The sequence below is a fragment of the Pongo abelii genome, chromosome 9, assembly GCF_028885655.2.
Source record: "Pongo abelii isolate AG06213 chromosome 9, NHGRI_mPonAbe1-v2.0_pri, whole genome shotgun sequence".
NCBI lineage: Eukaryota > Metazoa > Chordata > Mammalia > Primates > Hominidae > Pongo > Pongo abelii.
The window spans coordinates 126,446,494-126,465,744 of record NC_071994.2 but is presented as its reverse complement, the minus strand read 5'-3'; the positions used below and the strand labels follow the sequence as shown (position 1 = coordinate 126,465,744).

The following is a 19,251-nucleotide window of genomic DNA, read 5'->3' as shown; positions in this document are numbered from 1 at the left end:
TTCTTACCTTAGAAATGTGGAAATAGGGCTGTAGGTTTGGTCTGGTTTTGAGGTGGGCAAAACAGAAGGATAGGATGTGGTTTTGAACTATCTGACACCTCTCTCCAAGACTTCCGGAGATCAGAATACATCACAATTTTTCACTTTCTCCTAAACTCATAGTCAGAAAGCCAGGTGGGAGCCAGGTGTTTGGGGTACGTTGTTGGGCACAGGGGAAGTCACTTTGCTGGATTCTGCAGACACAGACTTGCCTGGCTCTGCTACTATTGTATGATAAAGAATTTGTCTAGTCTTTAACCCAGGTTTAGAGCTGAACTTCTAAAACCCTTGAACTTTCCCAAGTGATAGGAGTGGCTTTGTTATTCATGAGCTCCTTGAATCACACCTGAATTTATGATGAGATTGCTCAGGCCAGGTGCTGTGGCTGGCATCTGTAATCCCAGCTGCTCCAGAGGCTGAGGTGGGAGGATTGCCTGAGGCCAGGAGTGTGAGATAACGAAATGGCTCAGGATGGAGGCTGGTTATCAGAAAGACCAACCATGAAATTAGAGGGTTGGGGCTTTGAGCCCAGAAAAGGGAGGGGGCTGGAGATTGAGATATCAATTATGTCTACAAAGTGAAACTCCAATAAAAACCCTAGACATTGAAGCTCATTGAGCTTCTTGGTTGGTGAACACACCAATATGCCAAGAGGGTGATGCACCCTGATCCACAGAGAGAGGACACAGAAGCTCTGCATTCGAGGCCCACCCAGACCTCTCCCTATGCATCTCTTCATTTAGTTAGTCCTGATTTGTATCCGTTAGAATAAAAGTATAATCATAAGAATAGCACTTTCCCAAGTTCTGTGAGTCATTCTAGCAAATTATCATACCTGAAGGGCATTGTAGGGACCCCCAGATTTGAAGCCAATTTGTCAGAAATGTGAGTGCCTGGGGACCCTATTTGCAGCTGACATCTAAGTGGGGACAATCTTATTGAGAACGACGCCTTCATCTTGTGGGGTCTACGCTAACTTCAGGTGGTTAATACCCACATGGAAATGCAGTACAACCATTGGTGTCACCATAGCCATTTACTGCTACCTGGTCTCTAGCAAGTTACTCATCCCTGAGGTTTAGTTTCTTCATCTATGAAATGAAGCTAGCTGGAATGATCATTATAGCCATTCACAATGAGACAGTATCAGTGAAAGTGCTTCGTACACTGCCTGGTGCTACATAAAATGCTTGTTTCTGCTCCTATTGATCCACCTGGGGACCTCAGGCAAGTCTAACCTTCCTGAGCCTTAGTTTCCACATCAAGAAAAGAGGCCCATCTGTTGCCATACCTCATAGAGTTTTTATGAAGACAAACTGAGATCAACATGTGGGAAAGCTTTGGAAATTACTTCGTATTATTTTCAAAGTATTTTCTATCTTTTTTCTAATTAAATGGATCACACAAAGATAGCAGAATTCATTTTTGCTAAATTTGGAGAGTATTTGTGACAGTCAGGCTTAAAATATAGGCCACGAGGTAATAAATAATATTCACTCCAGAAAGCACAGGGGACCCCTCAAAGAACTAAATAACTCTCCTCCTGAGCAACAGAAACTGAAAACCAATGAGAGGTCATAGCAACTGCTATACCCAGGGTATCATAGACACGAATATGCCACATAGAGAGAAAACAAGCAGGGGTTTTAATATGGGCACCAAGAGAAGAGAAAAGGAGAATTACAGGTGTTGATCTGCAATGAATTAATGAATTTAATGAATTTAGTTTTCACATGATGGTTAATGTTTCTTTTCTTTTCTTTTCTTTCTTTTTTTTTTTTGAGACAGTTTTGCTCTTGTTGCCCAGGCTGGAGTGCAGCAGCATGATCTTGGCTCACCGCAAGCTCCACCTCCCAGGTTCAAGCGATTCTCCTGCCTCAGCCTCCCCAGTAGCTGGGATTACAGGCATGTGCCACCACACCTGGCTAATTTTGTATTTTTAGTACAGACGGGGTTTCTCCATGTTGGTCAGGCTGGTCTTGAACCCCTGACCTCAGATGATCTGCCCACCTTGGCCTCCCAAAGTACTGGGATTGCAGGCGTGAGCCACCATGCCCGGCCAATGGTTAATGTTTCTTTCCAGCACCTCTGGGCAGGCCAGCTCACAGGGATGAATTTAACCCTGCTATGGATTTGGATGGATAGGCCTCATGATCGGACTAGAGATTTTTCAACATTATGAGACTCTGATGAATAAAATCCTTTCCCCCTTCATTTCAGTTTGATTCCTCTCGTGAGCCAGGATGGGGACTAGGAGGGTGACTCTCTTCAGTTCAACATGAAAAAGCAGAATTGAAAGGGGTGCTTTGTGCCCAGGTTTTGCACTGAGACCTCAGCCTGTGCAAAGTGGAAATCCTCTTCCATCCCCCCGAGCCTGCTTCTCTCCTGTGGAAATGCAGATGAGTTCCCAATCTTAGTGGGAACTTCACGGAGCCCATGATGCATGCCGCTGCCCTAATGAGAAATCTGGTCACTCTCACCTTACCCCATACTTCCAATCCATTAACAAGTTCAGAAGCTCCTTCTGCCTCGTAAAGACATTTCTCACATCCAATTTCTGCTCTCCTGCCCTTAGTTTTTTTGTTTTGCTTTGTTTTGTTTGAGACAGAGTCTGGCTCTCTGTTGCCCAGGCTGGAGTGCAGTGGCACGATCTCAGCTGCAACCTCCGCCTCCCGGCTAGCTGGGATTACAGGCATGCACCACCATGCCCTGCTAATTTTTGTGTGTATGTATTTTTAGTAGAGACGGGGTTTTGTCATGTTGGCCAGGCTGGTCTCGAACTCTTAACCTGAAGTGATCCCTTTTATCATTTTGTACTCTCCAAAGGCACTCCCACCCCTAGTCTTTGTATCCTCTCACTCAAATCCACTAGATAATGCATATTCTGAGAAGATGTCTCAGGCCTAAGTTCCTCTGAGACCTCATTTTGACTCCCTACCGACTTGCTCAGATAATCACTGCAATTGCACAGATGTTAGGTGGAACCTTTCAATTAACTGCCTTTCATTCCAAAAGTCAGGACATTTCAAATGGGTGGAGCAAGTGTTCCTGCAGTTGTCATGACAACGACGGCCAGCCAGAGGCCCTGTATTCTCCTCTGCCAACCCCCACACACAACACTCACACCCTTCACCCGATAGGTCCTAATCCGTGATGGTTTCTTTGATAGTTTTCAGCCAAAAGTCCGGTGGTAGTGACAGATTTGGAAGTGAATAATACCAGGATAAAGAGCAGAGGTTATATAACTCTGGGTAAAACAGGCCTTTCTCGTTAGTACAAAATGTGAGACTCAAGTAAGAATTCACTGCTTTACTGAGAGATATCTGGCAAAGAGACAGGGACATTGGTGGTTTTTGCTCTCCTTAACCCCTTTAAGCTAAATTCGCTAACCCCCATCTCCCACCAACTGTTTTCTCCTCCTTCCATTTCCCTGAATAAATCTGTATCTAGCTGGAGGTCTACCCACAGACTCAGGCCTGCCTAGGTCAGGACAAGGGTCAAAGTCAAAGGGCAGGAGAGGCCAGGTGCGGTGGCTCACACCTGTAATCCCAGCACTTTGGGAGGCCGAGGTGGGCGGATCACTAGGTCAGGAGTTCGAGACCAGACTGGCCAAATGGTGAAACCCAGTCTCTACTAAAAATACAAAAATTAGCTGGGCATGGTGGCAGGCTTCTGTAATCCTACCTCCTTGGGAGGCTGAGGCAGAAGAATTGCTTGAACCTGGGAGGCAGAAGTTGCAGTGAGCCAAGATCTTACCACCGCATTCTAGCTTGGGTGACAGAGTGAGCCTTCGTCTCAAAAAAAAAAAAAAAAAATCCTGGCTAACACAGTGAAACCCCGTCTTTACTAAAAATACAAAACAAAATTAGCTAGGCTTGGTGGCGGGCGCCTGTAGTCCCAGCTACAGGAGGCTGAGGCAGGAGAATGGCATGAACCCGGGAGGCAGAGCTTGCAGTGAGCTAAGTTTGCGCCACTGCACTCCAGCCTGGGCCACAGAGCAAGACTCCGTCTCAAAAAAAAAAAAAAGTATTGTTTAGAGGAAAAGACAGACATGAAAAGAGGTTGAGGATCTAGATGGAAGGGGCAGGAACCATCAGAGTGAAGTTTCCATGTTTGGGACCATCACTACTTGGTACTTTTCCTATTTGGGGACTTGTTTAATCTTCATAACAGCATAGTCAAATAGTTATATCTCCATTTAACAGATGAAATAACCAAGAACGAGAGGTTAAATCACTTGCCAAGCCACATAGCTATTAAGTGGCAGACCTGGGTCTCAAACAAGAGTCTTCATTTCCAAATCTTTGGGTTGCCTCTGTCAACCACACCATTCTGCCTGCAACACATTCACAGGCACCCACTCAGCTTAACTCCATCTGTCCAGAAATCTCTGCCCATGCCCTTGGTCTGCATTTCCACCCTCATGTTCCCAGACACACCTCACCAATGATCGTTTTCCCTTGCCACACATAGGCAATGCAGATTTGTTAGGCAGAAACAGACCAAAGTCAGCCCAGCATGGTGGCTCACACCTGTAATCCCAGCGCCTTGAGAGGCCGAGGTGGGAGGGTTGCTTGAGGCCAAAAGTTTGAGACCAGCCTGGGCAACACAGCAAGACCCCATCTCTACAGAAAAATTTAAAACTTAGCCAGGTTTGGTGGTGCATTCCTATAGACCCAGCTACTCCTGAGTCTGGGATGGGACAATTGAGCCTGGAAGTTCCAGGTTACAGTGAGCTATGATCGTGCTACTGCACTCCAGCCTGGAAAATGGGGTGAGACCCTGTCTCTAAAAATAAATAAATAAGTAGATGTTAGTATTTTCAAATCTAAAAAATAAAATAAAGAAAGAGACCAAAGCCGTTCTCCAAGGGTTTTCTTTTGTTTTATGTTTTTAACCACCAAAGTCTAGAATGAAGAAAAGACACCCACAATAAGCATGATATTATAAACAATTTGGCCAACGAATAAACCAGCTTCCTTCTGATGGGTGAACCCTCTGCTCAGAAGGAAAGCTAGCTTACCATCTGTCCTGTGCTTGTGAAACCTGAGCTGCTTGCCATGACCCAAATAGAAGCCCTCTGGAAACCGTGCAGTTCTTTCTGCCCACAAGAAATGAAATCAGAAAAGACATTGCAACTGGGGGAGACAGAAAGAGAAAGAGAGGAAGAGAGAGAGAAAAAAAAAAAGAGGGGAAAGAAGAAATAAGGAAGAAAGGGAAGGAGGGAGGGAGAAAGGGAGTATCTTAATCCATTCATACTGCTATCACAAAATATCAGACACTGAGTGGCTTATACACAACAGGTATTTATTTCTCACAGTCCTGGAGTCTGGGAAGTCCAAGAGCAACGTGCTGGCAATTCAATTCCTAGAGAGAGAGCTCTCTTCCTGACTTGCAGACAGCAGCCTTCTTGCTGTGTCCTTACATGGCAGAGAGAAAGAGAGCTCTGGTCTCCTCCTTCCTTTTATAAAAACATGAATTCCATCATGGGGCTCCACCCTCGTGGCCACCTCTAAACCTCCTGAAGGTCCTTCTTCCAAATGCCGTCACGTTAGAGGTTGGGGCTTTCAACATATGAATTCTAGGGGATAGGGGGCACAGACATCCAGTTCATATCAAGGAAGTGGGGAGCAGGGAAGGAAGGAAGGAGGGCGGTGGTATTATGTTAAAACACAAAGTAAGAGTCTGAGTACTTACCTTCTATTGTGCAGTACCATCAACTTCCGCTAGAGGTTTGTAAGGAGAAGGTAATGCCACAGTGTCAGATCAATATTCAAATTAACTGTTTAGGAACAATGGGATTCGATGCCCTTCTCAAAGAATTCACTGACAGTACCACTTGGCAAACTATCTCTGCCTTGATTTTTTTTTACTTTTAAGAAAGCACATGGGCCGGGCACAGTGGCTCACGCATATAATCCCAGCACTTTGGGAGGCCAAGGCAGGTGGATCACCTAAGGTCAGGAGTTCAAGACCAGCCTGGGCAACACGGTGAAACCCCATCTCTACTAAAAATACAAAATTAGCTGGGCGTGGTGGCGCGTGCCCGTAATCTTAGCTTCTTAGGAGGCTGAGGCAGGAGAACCCCTTAGAACCTGGGAGGCAGAAGTTGCAGTGAGCTGAGATCATGCCACTGCACTCCAGCCTGGGTGACAGAGTAAGACTCTGTCTCAAAAAATAAATAAATAAATAAAAGAAAATAAAAGAAAAAAAGAAGAAAGCACATGTTCTACCGCACTGTTTCTATCTTCAGTCTTTTAAAATATTCCCGGAAAATCCATGTCGTTTAAACAACTGAATATTTGTGGTGTCCCTAGGTAGCCTTATTTCAAGACAAACCAAAAACTAAGTGTTGCTTTCCCATGGGGGCAAAAGCAGGAGAGGGGCCATCTGTCCACTCAAGTGAGTGTCCACTGTGGGCACCACCTGTCCTGGGAACCAGAGGAGAGCCCGGGGAAAGAGCAGGCTCAGGTCCAGCCCTCCAGGAGCTTCCAGGACACCCACAGTTGTGGCTCAGGCAGTCAAGTGGGTAGAGGTGCCCTTTGCTGAGACAGGGTTAACAGGGGGTAAGCAAGTGTTTAGTGTGGGGGTAAATAATGAGTTCCATTTTGGCCAAGTTGAGCTTAGGTGATCACTGACTGGAGTGGAGTAGGTGGGGAGATAAGTAGATCTGGAGCTCCAGAGAGAAATTTGGATGGAGATGAAAACTGAAGGCACAGGAATGAATCATCTGTGGAAGGAGAAAAGAAGGCAGCCAGGGTCACAGTTTATCTTTGTTTGAATGAATGATTGAATATATATATATATATATGTATGGAAATGTTATGAGTTAAAGCTACAAAAATAAGGGAACTTGGCATCAGATTGCAAAAGTCTAGGTGACAATGTGGCAGGGTTCCAAGCTCCTCTCCCACTCTGGGTATTTTCTGAACAATCTCTAGCTTGTTCATGTCCTGCCAAATATACTTCTCAGGAGTGAATGCAATTGTCTGCTTGTACTATAAACATCCCGGAGTGGAAGACAACCCTCTCCTCCCTCATTTTAGAAGCTATACTCCTATTAATGCAGCTCAAACTCATATTAAGCTTTCTAACTGTGGCATCACACTAATGATGTACTGGGTCTACTACCTGCCTGCCTTTGTTTTCCGTGGCTGCTGTAACAGAGTACCACAAACTGGGCGGCTTGAAATTATGGGAGGACAGAGTCCAAAATCAAGTTTCTAGCAGGGCCAGGCTCCCTGTGAACCCTGTGGGGGAGGATCCTTCCTTGCCTTGCCTCTTCCCGGCTTTGGGTGGTGGCCAGCAGTCCAGGGCCTTCACTGACTTGCAGCTGCATCATTCCAATCTCTGCCTCTGTCGTCACTTGGTGCTCTCCCTCTGTCCCAATTTCCCCCTCCTTATAAGGATCCCAGTCATACAGGATGAGGGCTCACTCTAATGACTATGTTAACTTGATAGCATCTGCAAAGATCCAATTTCCAAACAAGATCTCATTCCCAGGTGTGCAGGGTTAGAACCTGACCATATTTTTTTGGAGGACACAATTCAACCCGTATCCCTACCAAATCAAAAATCCAAGTCTTTCATCCCCTTTGCTGCTGCAGCCTTCCCAAGCCTCATCTAGTTTCTCAACCACAAGCCTCAGTTTCTCTTGAGTGCAGAGATAGCAGAAGGACTCAGCCACACACAAGAGAGACACTGCTGAGAATGACTGTGAGTCCCCGGCATCTCTTCTCAGCAGGTTTTACAGCCTCAGAGTGAGGAATCTGAGAAAACATCACCCATCCACTCTCACTTCTCGGGTTTCTAGCTTTCCACCCTGTCTTTGCCTCGGACTCTGTCTCCACCTCTGCCTGTCTTGCTGTTTCCCTCTGTAGGCTTTCCTATCGGCCTCTCCACCTCTGCCTGTCTTGCTGTTTCCCTCTGTAGGCTTTCCTATCGGCCTCTCCCTTCTGTCATCTTTCTCTCCTTCACACATGTGCTCATACATACACATGCTTGCTCACACACAGGCGTGCAAACACACACACGCACACCCGCACTCCCCTAGTCCATCCTGCCTGAGCGATCACAATTCCAAATAAGACAGCATGAGGAAGTCCAACAAAGGGGGCCCTGATGAGCAGATGGACGGCCATTGAGTTTGCATTTCTTATTCATAGAAGGCGCTGGAAACGTGACGGAGAAGAGCTGCTGCCAGATGTCTCATGCCGTGGCTTCACTGATCGCTCTTTCTCGGCATCAAATGAGTAACAGCACGACCAAGAGAAAAATGCTCCTAAAAGCTGGACCCGGCTGTCAATTGGTTCCAATAAAGGATCCGATTCATCATTTTTCAAAACCCAGACTCAGGCCTAAATGTAAAGTCAATTTCTTTTTTTTTTTTTTTTGAGCGGGAGTTTCGCTCTGTCGCCCAGGCTGGAGTGCAGTGGCTTGATCTCGGCTCACTGCAAGCTCCGCCTCCCGGGTTCACGCCATTCTCCTGCCTCAGCCTCCCGAGTAGCTGGGACTACAGGCGCCCACCACCACGCCTGGCTAATTTTTTGTATTTTTATTAGAGACGGGGTTTCACTGTGTTAGCCAGGGTGGTCTCGATCTCCTGACCTCATGATCCGCCTGCCTCGGCCTCCCAACGTGCTGGGATTACAGGCGTAAGCCACCGCACCTGGCTGATTTCTTTTTTTTTTAAATTTTTATTATTATTTTTCTTTTCTATGGTGCTGAAGTAGGTTTCTTAAGTCAAAATATTGTCCTATCTTCCATCTCTTGTCCTCTGCCTTGAAGAAATGAGGATATGAGGAAGGCGACTTGTTTGGTTGATGAGATGTTTGCAGCCATTCGGGCTGTTAAACAAACAAAGCCCATGTGAAACATCCCCCAAGTTATTCAGAGCACAAGTTCTTGCTACGAAAAATAGTACTATTTGCTACAAATAAATACATTTACAATGTAGTATTTTAGTAAGGCTACACACACACGCACACACACACACCAAAAAACCGTAAACAACACTGAAAGGCAAATATTTCTGATTCTTCCTTTCTGCCCTAAATCCAGTTCAGCTGCAAGTCCCATGAGCTCTTCCCTCAAGGATTGTCTAGGGCTCATTGACTTCTCCCCACCCCAGTGGCTGCCACCCATAGCTAAGCCATCATCACATCTTATCTGGACCGACACACAGTCTTCTTCACTGTCTGTCTGTGGTGCCCCCTCTGCCTACCTCACTGTCCTTTTGCCAGAGAACCGCCTGCATGCCCTTTGAATCATGTAAATGAGACCATCTGTTATGCCCATAAAATCCTTCATTTCCAACCTCATCTAACATAAGAACTGAATTCACCACGGCCTTGCTACCTCTCTAACCCCATAGCCTCCCGCTGTCCCTCTTCTTGTTTTTCCTTTTTTTTTTTTTTTGAGACAGAGTCTCACTCTGTCACCCAGACTGGAGTGCAGTGGCGCGATCTCAGCTCACTGCACCCTCAACCTCCCAGGTTCAAGCAGTTCTCATGCCTCAGCCACCTGAGTAGCTGGGGCTGCAGACACAGCTGGGCCACCATGCCCAGCTAATTACGTCTCTCTTGTTCTCTATGCTGTGGTATCAACAGCCTTCATTTGGACACTGAAGCAGCAGGCTTACTCGCCTGTGGGGTATTCGCCCTTTCTCTGACTTCTGTCTGAAGGTTCTTCCCAGGTTGAAATGTTGCTGACTCCTTGTCCTGGTGTGGATCCCACCTACTCAGAGCAGCCCTTCCCAACAGCCTCAACTAAAGAAACAACCTCCCCCATCACCTTACTTTGCTTCAAAGCACTCACCTGTGGGGTGCAGTGACTCACACCTGTCATCCCAGCGCTTTGTGAGGCTGAGGCGGGAGGATCACTTGAGCCCAAGAGTTTGAGAACAGCGAGGCCAACATAGTGAGACCCACTCTCTGCAAAAGAAAAATCTTTTTTAATGAGCCAGGCACGGTGGTGCATGCCTGTAGTCCCAGCTACTTAGGAGGCTGAGACGGGAGGACCTCTTGAGCCCAGGAGGTCGAGGCTACAGTGAGCCACTGCACCCCAGCCTGGGCAACAGAGTGAGACCCTGACTCAAAACAAACAACAACAACAACAAAGCACTCACCAAAACCTAAAACTATTTACTTGCTTTTACATTTCTATTCCATCTTCACTTAAACTCCACAAAAGCAGAAACCCCATCTGTCCTTTTGTAAATCACTGAATCTCCAGAATCTAGAACAGCACCTGATAACACACCCTAAGTGCTGATTGATTGTTGAATGAATGCATGAAGGTGTTGAATAAGGTGTTGAATGAATAAATTAAATTTTTTAAACTTTAATGACAGACCTAGGGTTAATAACTCTAATATGTAAGAGCCTTTATTATTCAGCAAGAAAAATATGAATAAGCCCAAGAAAGGCTGGCCCAGAAGTTCCCAGCCAAGATCCAGGAAAATATATTCTCAGCCCAGACAATAATACTTAGACACCGTCTTTTTCTGTCTCTTCCATTGAAAATAAAAAGGATGTTAAAGGCAAAAGGGAAGGAGGTATTTGCCCCTGTAGAAGGGATCAAAAATAGAGAGACAAGCCGGGTGTGGTGGCTCATGCCTGTAATCCCAGCACTTTGGGAGGCCAAGGAGGGTGGATCACCTGAGGTCAGGAGTTCAAGACCAGCCTGGCCAACATGGTGAAACCCTGTCTCTACTAAAAATACAAAAATTAGCTGGGTGTGGTGTTGGGTGCCTGTAATCCCAGCTCCTAGGGAGGCTGAGGAGAATTGCTTGAACCTGGGAGGGGTGGAGGTTGCAGTGAGCCAAGATGGTGTCATTGCACTCCAGCCTGGGCAACAAGAGCGAAACTCCATCTAAAAAAAAAAAAAAAAAAAAAAAGAAAGAGAGAAAGAGAGAGAGAGAGAAAGAGAAAGAAAGAAAGAGAAACAAAGGAAGAAAGAAAGAAAGAGAAAGAAGGAAGGAGAGAAGAAAGAAAGAAAGGAAAAGAAAAGAAAAGAAAGAAAATAGACAAAAAGAAGAGGTGAAGGAAGGAAGAGGAAGAGGGGCCATGTGGTACAGGTGTCGCTTTAAGTTACCATGCCAAGCAATCAAGGAGGGTGCTGTCTCAAATCAGGATAACTGCAGCCAGCCGCAGTGAGGCAAGGCCAAGGAATAAAGCATTGTTCACTTTCTATCACTGCCTGGTCTCCATTCCCCTCCTCTCTTCTCTGTTTTCTTGTTACTGGAATAGATGAATAGAATTAAAGTGGAACCGGAGAGAGAAAAGTGGACGGTAGGAATATTGAGGGGAGAGGTATATATTAATAGAATAATATAACATAACAAAATATCAGTTTGGTAAGTGATAGGCTTGTGGCTGTAATTTTTGAATTTTTCTACAATAAACATATTACTTGAATAATTTTGAACTTTAAAAAAATAATAATTCATCATGGGGTGGGGCATATGTATTTACAGAATCCCATCGGTGGTACCAGACGCCATAGCTCCCTGATCCACACAGCTGCAACTGGGTAGTTATAACATTTGTATCTCCCCATATCAGCGTAGAGTTGATGGAATTCAAATGGTGATAGAAGACCAGGGCAGGAGAAAGAATAGATAGACAAGGCATGGACATTTAATCAATGACCCCGAGGAAATTTGAGCTGATCACGCTGCAGGCGCCCCTGCTCCCGACAGGAGCCAGTGACACCCGCTTCCCACAAGGGGGCGGTATCTAACCAACTGCAAACCCAGCTTGAGCGGCCGCGGCTCCTGAGTGCAGCTATTTGGAATACACACGAAAACTGAGTTTTTTAGCCATTGATTAGTTTATGTGTCTGTCTTGCTATCGTTTTGACCCCAAAGTGCACCAAAATACTGAAAGCTCAGAACTGGACGCCAATTTTCAGGAGTAGCTTCTCATAAAAGATGAACAGCATTTAGTGCCAGTCCTTTGATGACCTCCCTCCCCGCCCATCTCACACAAAACCCAAAGCCTTGTTAGCCCTTAAAGTCACAAAGTACATTAAAAAGAAAAAAGGGAAGAAAAATTCAAATTCTGGTTTCAGAGCCAAAAATGGAAGGTGCTGGCCGGGCATGGTGGCTCATGCCTGTAATCCCAGCACTTTGGGAGGCCAAGGCAGGCAGATCACTTCAGGCCAGGAGTTCAAGACCAGCCTGGGCAGCATAGCGAGACCTAGTCTCTACAAAAAATACAGAAATTAGCTGGGCATGGTGGCGCACTCCTGTGGTCCCAGCTGCTCAGGGAGGCTGAGGCAAGAGGCTTGCTTGAGTCCAAGAGGTCGAGGTTGCAGTGAGCTGTGATCAAACCACGCACTCCAGCCTGGGTGACAGAATGAGACCCTGTCTCAAAAAAAAAAAAAAAAAGAAAAGAAAAATCCAAAAATGGAAGGTGGAGGGATGTCTCTAAATAAGAAAAACATCTGGCGGGATACGGTGGCTCACGCCTGTAATCCCAGCACTTTGGGAGGCCGAGGCAGGCAGATCACCTGAGGTCAGGAGTTTGAGACCAGCCTCAACATGGAGAAACCCCGTCTCTAATAAAAATACAAAATTAGCCAAGCGTGGTGATACATGCCTGTAATCCCAGCTACTCGGGAGGCTGAGGCAGGAGAATTGCTTGAACCTGGGAGGCAGAGGTTGCAGTGAGCCGAGATTGCACCATTGCACTCCAGCCTGGGCAACAAGAGCGAAACTCCATCTCAAAAGAAAAAAAAAAGAAACAAAGAAAAAAAAAAAGAAAAACATCTGAATAGAGGATACCATCCGGTCCTGGTGTCATCTTAGCCCTCCCATCCCACTCCCAAAGCCAGAGGGGCCCCCAAAGACAAAAAAGCCTATATAAAAATGCAGAGCTGGCCAGGCACAGTGGCTCACGCCTGTAATCCCAGCACTTTGGGAGGCTGAGGCGGGTGAATCACAAGGTCAGGAGATCGAGACCATTCTGGCTAACATGGCGAAACTCCTTTTCTACTAAAAATACAAAAAAATTAACTGGGCGTGGCAGTATGCACCTGTAGTCCCAGCTACTCGGGAGGCTGAGACAGGAGAATGGTGTGAACCCGGGAGGCAGAGCTTGCAGTGAGCTGAGATCGCGCCACTGCACTTCAGCCTGGGAGATAGAGCGAGACTCCGTCTCTCAAAAAAAATAAAAATAAAAATAAAATAAATAAAAACACCAGAGCTATGCTATTTGAGGCTGGGATTCAGGACTACTTCAAATCCTCAGATCTCAACAGATCACAGAAATCAAACTCTATTTACTTCTGCATCCCTGGTCCCAAAGGCTTAGCTTGACAAGGAAAGAGAACAAACAGTAGAACCAGACACCAAAGACCAAATCTAAATAATGTAATTACTCTCCAATTGCACCTCACTGGTTTATTTCCTTTAGATTAACACCCCATCACACCCACAAACACAGTGTGCTAACCTTTATCTAGAATCGGATTCTCAAACTTCAGTGCACATGAGAACCCTCTGAAGGGTTGATAAACCACAACTGGCTGGGCCCCTCCCCTGGAGTTTTTCATTCAGCAGGAATAGGGTGGGCCTGATAATTTGCATTGCCAACAAGTTCCCGCTGACGCTGATGCTGCTGGTTGAGGGACCACACTTTCAGAACCACTCTTTATTAATAACACAGTACAGAGGGATTGGCCCGTATATTGACTATATTACCCTTAAGCATCAGAATGCTCAGAAACAAATATCCATCAAATAAGAAACTAATGTTTATTAACACTACCATACGCTGGATGCTTTACATTCATTATCTCCTCTTATTTCATCTTCACTAATTTCTGCAATTTGGTATCATTATTCCCATTTTCAATTGAGAAAATGAAGGCTGCAGGAGGTTGTTTGACTGAGGTCATTCAGCTAGTAAAGTGTTAGAAATGGATTTGATCCAGCTTCAAAGTCCATGCTGAATATTCATTCTATTTCCCATATGAAAAGCAGATGAACTGGAATGAACAAAAAGGAATAAAAATAAGCAGTTTTTTTGTTGTTATTGTTGTTGTTGTTTGAGATGGAGTCTGGCTCTGTCTCCCAGGCTGGAGTGCAGTGGCGTGATCTCAGCTCACTGCAACCTCTGCCTCCCAGGTTCAAACGATTCTCCTACCTCAGCCTCCCAAGTAGCTAGGATTGCAGGCACCCACCACCACTCCTGGCTAATTTTTGTATTTTTGGTAGAGATGGGGTTTCACTGTGTTGGTCAGGCTGGTCTCGAACTCTTAACCTCCGGTGATATGCCCACTTCGGCCTCCCAAAGTGCTGGGATTACAGGTGTGAGCCATCACGCCCAGCCAAAAATAAGCAGCTTTTAAATGAAAGTGGAAAAGCAGCAGTGTAGGGAAGCTTTATAGCCACAATTGGTATCAGAGGTGGCTATGATGTTGCCTTCGTGCCCCATGAAACATGTAGCTCTTGGAAGAGGCTGGACTCAGAAAGCCCAGCTGAAGTAGCAACGAGAGGTCCTGCCTCAAAGAGAACACTATACATTATTTAGAAGAGCAAGTGATTTCTATTTTTGCACTCTGAGGAGAAGAGGTATTCGCATAAAAGAGTGTTAGGGATGTTTGTTAAAACTTTTTTTTTTTTACAGATCAGAAATCCGCAAGTTGGAGGCTTTTTAAAATGATGAATCAAAAAAGTGGAAAAACAAATGTGATGAATGCTTAAATGGCCGAGAAACTGATTAACACCCCTCACAGCTTTCAGGTTTCTGACTCAAAAAGCAAGTGTTTGCTTCCTTAAGCGCTCCCTTTCTGTTTTATTAATCAAACAGGAAGCATTTTGATTCTGAGGGTTTTTGTGTGTGTGTTTTTTTGGTTTTGTGTGTGTGTTTGTTTATGTGTGGGCAGGGGAAGTTTCTATTCAAAGTGATGCATTGTCAGGAAATACACCTTTTGCATAAAATAATCTCAATATCCAACAAAGACTCATATAGTTGGTATGTCTTGGAGAACAATTAAACAGATTTACATCATTAGCAATAGCATGAAAAAAAATCTAATTTCACCGTATTAGGTTACACACAATTTAATTCAACCAACAGAGCCTCCTCTGTGCAAACAAGGCATTACCTACGAGAAACTTGTCATTTAATCAGAGTAGTAAGATGGACATACTAATAATTATGGTAACCATGATCCAGCGGGAAGGAAGCCTGTCATGAAGAATCACTGCTTTCTTCACAGTCCCTCTCACGGGTCTCTTTCTGCTCCTGTCCTGGTGTATTGTCCACCAGCTGCCGTCTAAATGATTCTAACCCTTCTGATGGCTTTGTTGCCCCTGACTCTGACTTGCCCAATATGCTGCTACCAGGCTTATCTTCCTAAATCAGAGGGAAATTTGATGCCCCAGCTCAAATCTTCCTGGGGGTTTTAGTTACCTGCAGAGCTAAAGTTATACTGGTTATCAATGTCCCCCACAATTCAACTGGAAACCACCTCACCAACATTATCCCCTTTTACCCCTCTAGGAAAGGCCTCAACTCCAGGCAAATTGATGTCCTCGCTATGCCTGAGACACTACAGACCCTCCTACTTAGAACCCAATGACACTGACTGTACCACTCGTTTATTGCCACGGTGCCGCAATGAACACGTGCTGCCTCGAGTCGGTATTTACTTCGGTGTGTCTAAATCATGGCTCACCACGATTCCTTAAGACGAGGAATTGTGCACTATTTGCCTTCAGTACTCAGCGCAGGCTGGATGCACAATGACCTTTAATAAATCCAACTGGCTGAGACTGTGGCTTTAGTGAAAGATATCAAGTCATATCAAGTCTTGTTTTCACGTCTTGCTTACAACGATCCACATTTAAGTCCATCCAAAATAAATCTGAATGTACAGAGTCGTCTCAGAATCTCTTGGAGTGACACAAAGTATATTGAAGAGTTAAGACGCTGATGTGCTTCAGGTGGATATATCTGTTATTCTTTGACAGGAACATTTCCCTGGTCTTTTCAAAGTATGTTAAGTGTCACAAAAAAATATCACAAGGGGGTATAGGCATCTGTTCCGTTTTATTTATTCCTAGGTTAAGAAGACATGGCCTTCTACAAAGGGGACCAAGCTGGGAATCACAGGAGCTTCTTGGTAGTACAGTCATCTGAGACAGCTGAACCAACTGGGTGTGAAAAGCCTTCTGATGACCCTGCTAGATTCTTCAGGCTAATAAGCAGTTTTTCAACAGAGACTTCAACTTAAACGCACCTTTTGATGATAGGGTATATATTTCTTCTATTTTTTGCCTGGTGATCTTTCATGCTGTTTGGGCCAGTTGGTTAATTATCTCTTAAACAAAGATAAAGTAAGGTAGTTGCTTTCCTATGATCTATAAACATAGTTTTGAGATATTGTTTAGGATTGATGATAATAATTTAAAATAGTAAAATGCATACGATTGGTGAAATGCTTCTCTCTTTCCTCTTTCTCACCACCACCCACTTCACTTTCCTTCACCAAAATGGCTTATTATCCATTCAATTCCGTGCAGGAAAATGATGGCAATTATTAAGTGTAACTCTGAGAACAACAAGAACAGAGCACCACCAGCGTGTCCCTCCACAAACACCCCTCCCCACCCACCCTGAACAACAGCTGCATATAGAAAATGCATTATTTACTTAAGAGCTGATGAGCCAGACAAAACTTCAGCGGTTAATCAGTGCTTTTGCCCATAATTGATTTCCAACTTGGCAAAATTGCAGAATCACTATCACATGGGGTTTCTGGAATACAAAATAGTTGAATGGTTCGGGGCAGAGAAATTGCTCAGAATTGCTGACTCTGAACAGTGTGGGGAAGGAGGAGGCAGTGTCCTCATGAATTTTCAGTATTTTAAATTTTGTATTCCTGATTTAGATCCTTTTGGATTTATATTTCAGTATTTTAGTATTTTGAGATTTTCTTATTTTAGAAGACTTACTTTTACATAAGTATTTCCTAAATTGTTGAAGACAAAAACCTTACCACATGAGTATAATGAGTGGAGACTTGGTCCTCTCCTGCCACCCACTCCTTCCGGTGCCTCAGCGTGTGTACTTTCCAAATTAGAAACTTCCAAAATATGCAAGAACATCATCAGTGCTGCCCTCTGCATCCCAGTCTATTGCTTGAAGCGCAAATCCTTATCTAGGTATTTAATCCTTCCAAGGCTAGGACTAATCCACACACAGTTGCAGGTGAGTGGAACCTGCCACTCCTACCACATGTCCCATCACTCCCTCTAAAGCCACAGTAGACTGCCCTATCCCCGTGTTTTGTCCACTTTTGACAGTTTCTATAAAACAAACAAACGACTATTTATCACCTGTTGTGCACCAGACATTTCTATAGATTGTCCATGGACATAACAGTAAGTGTCAGATTACCTGTGACCTTGAGGCTTCAAGTCTTCCCCCTCCAGATTGTCCCCCTGCTCTGGTGCCTCTTTCCTGCTCCATTTCACCTCTACAAATTCCACTCATGCTCCAGGCCCAGAATAGCTCTGTCTCCTCCTTAAATCTTCCCCCACTCTTTAGAGACATCTCCCTTCTTGGAATTTGTAGCACTTACTGACATTTAAGTACTGTTCATAGTGTCTTGATTTATGTATGTATTTTGCATGTGTGTGTAAGATTTCTTCAACTGGACTGAAAGCTCCTTAGAACAGGAGTCATAAATTGCCACTGGTGTTACTCAGCGCAATGCACAGAATAGGTGCTGAATAATTATCTGTTAAGAAACATGACACTACTAGATGTGTCTAATACTGTTCTTGCTGCAGTCTGTCTCCTGAAATTGAACGAATTCAGGAAAACAGTTAGCTAAGGAAAAAATGCAGACAGACGCTAAACAAACAAACAAAGTCTTTTGGAGATGATACAGGGAAAGAGTCAAGGTTTGGAGGCTTGCACTATCTTTAATGATGATAAAGAATATGAGGATAAAGACTAAAGAGAGATCTGTGGCTGTAATCAACGGTAAATGGAGATTTGGGCAAGAGCAATGTGGCCAAAAGATTGGCCTATTCCTTTCAGGAACGTGCCCATGATAAATGACTGCCTCTCGGAGGATCAATCTTACTTGCCTACAAATGCATATTTAACACCTACTCTGTACAGGTCGCCAGGAGGCTACAAAGCCGTATCAACTCAGAGCCTGCTTGAAAAGGATCTACAACTTAACTGGCCATGAGGACAAATGCCTACAGAACAAAAACACTGAGTGTAGGTATTAGCTGCCAAATAAAGCACACTGAGGGGAGATGCTGGATGTGCTCAGGAGAGGGGAGACTCTTATAAGAGCCACGTCAGGAAGATTTCACAGGGAAGATGGAATTAGAATTGCACCTTGAAGTAAGGGCAGGACTTAGGGAATGGGTAATGGAAAGAAAACTCCAAGCAAATGAGCTTTGAGCACTGGCAGAAATCCAAATTCCTAGGGAAGGCCACGTAAACATATAGAGGCACCATCCCGTGTTAGGCTGCTTATATTATGACCCAGGGTAATACCTATCTAATTATATTCCCTGTTATCACTTTGCACTGATACAAAATAAAACAAAAAAAAAATAGCCAAACTAAACAAGTTTGTGAGCTCCCTGTTTGTGACAACTGACAGGTAGGAATCAAGTGATATGTTTCCAGCTTGGTGCTAGGGATTGTGGAGAAAACGATATAAACACATGGCCTTTTACTTAAAAATCTAAATCCTTATTTTGAAAGCAAAACTAACTCACGTGGAAATGTTCAAATATACTTTCAAAGCCAGTATAATCAATGCTAAATTATACTCTTCTGATTGTGTAATACAAAAGTACTTTAGAGACTAAAAAATATTAGTATGGACACAGGTATTTGGCAACAATAACACTACAGTAAATTCCCTAAGATGGGCCATCAAAATGCAAATCCACTTTAGGCTGAGTTTTTCCATATTTCTACTTGTGCAATCCAGCTTACACCAGACACCTGGAATCTCCTGCAAATGTTTCAGAAGTATTCAATTCTAACCTGAAACCTCTAAGAAAGAGAACAATTTCAAGGCCAAGCAAGAGTCATCTGACTTGGTAACTTGGAACCTGGAAGAAGCTGGTGATGCCATCCTCCTGCCAGATTCCCTTTCTGCTGAGACCTGCTAAGTGAGAGACACCCGGTCAATTTGCAGGATATTAAAAGCAGTAGACACAGT

General features: G+C 44.5%; 1 long non-coding RNA gene across 2 annotated transcripts in view; it reads right to left on the bottom strand.

Annotated features, from left to right (window-relative positions):
• Window positions 1-15,784: 15,784 nt before the first annotated feature.
• The window catches only part of LOC129048809 (uncharacterized), a 31,306-nt gene continuing 27,839 nt past the window's right edge, over window positions 15,785-19,251 (bottom strand). The window contains exon 5 of one of the 2 annotated variants that reach the window (XR_008511473.2): window positions 15,785-16,371. This is a non-coding gene — a long non-coding RNA (uncharacterized LOC129048809). The remainder of the gene's footprint in view (window positions 16,372-19,251) is intronic. The other variant, XR_008511474.2, reaches the window with a different exon arrangement.